The sequence below is a fragment of the Eurytemora carolleeae genome, unplaced genomic scaffold, assembly GCF_000591075.1.
Source record: "Eurytemora carolleeae unplaced genomic scaffold, Eaff_2.0 scaffold523, whole genome shotgun sequence".
NCBI lineage: Eukaryota > Metazoa > Arthropoda > Copepoda > Calanoida > Temoridae > Eurytemora > Eurytemora carolleeae.
Window position 1 is genome coordinate 160,042 of NW_019396427.1, and position 977 is coordinate 161,018.

At 33.5% G+C, this 977-nt stretch overlaps 1 long non-coding RNA gene across 1 annotated transcript in view; it reads left to right on the forward strand.

Annotated features, from left to right (window-relative positions):
• The first annotated feature begins 409 nt into the window (after positions 1–409).
• LOC111703101 (uncharacterized) overlaps positions 410–977 on the forward strand; it is a 4,297-nt gene continuing 3,729 nt past the window's right edge. Inside the window, exon 1 of the long non-coding RNA XR_002765555.1 lies at positions 410–705. This is a non-coding gene — a long non-coding RNA (uncharacterized LOC111703101). The remainder of the gene's footprint in view (positions 706–977) is intronic.

A 977-nucleotide genomic window follows, 5' to 3' on the forward strand; every position in this document is an offset into this window, starting at 1 on the left:
TACACTAATTTGAAATCTAGACTTACGCAAATTTGCGTTTTAATTGCGTAATTGGAGCCATAATAATATGCGTTTACGTTGCTTACGCAATTTGGATAGCTGGGTACTATAGATCGACTACCGTGCTTAAATAATAGGGGACCTATAAATGGATTGACGATTATAAATAGAAGATCTTCCCAAGAAAAGATTTGTAGAAAATTAGGAAGCCCACTTAGGATGCGCATTACTGTAATATCACTAAAAATCGGTATTAATTGTGCATGGAATTATGTATTTCCTTCGCTCCATACCTTTAATATACTAGTCATCTGCAGTATGAAAGTTGATCAATTTCATATCGAAGCAGACGAGAATAATGTACACGTACCATGGTCACTTGTTTGAGTGCAAGAAGTAATGATTTAAGTAATTTATATTTTACGGTTTAGAAAACTATGCTCTTAAATAGATTTCAAAGTTAGGAAAATGGTAAATAAATGTAGTGAAACTGCAACCTTAAATAGACAGACATAAACTGCAAGAAATTATTATTATGGTTTTTATGTAAGGCGGTCTCTAGCGCTAAAATTTTGAACTATATTCAAATTTTCAACTTTCAAGTAGCTTTCTTAAAACCGGTTTTTTGAAAATTTTCGTAGATTTTATATAAAAATTTCGGACAAATATCTATTAGGCGACCAATAGTGAATAGACATCAAGCAGGTAACAAAACACCAATAAGGAATTACAACCAAACCATACCATCGATATGAAGGTATTAAGGTATCTACAAATATATTAAGGTATCTACAAATCAGTAATCACTTTTCAGTATTTACTTGGGAATTGGCTTCGTGAAACACATACGTCAACGTATTTGATTTCTTTATTTGATATAAGCTAGAATTTATACCTTTTTTTGGGCCGTCAGGTCCCAGACAGGACTCCCCCCCCGGCCCCCCCCCTCTTGTCAATTTTGTACATGGATCTTACAT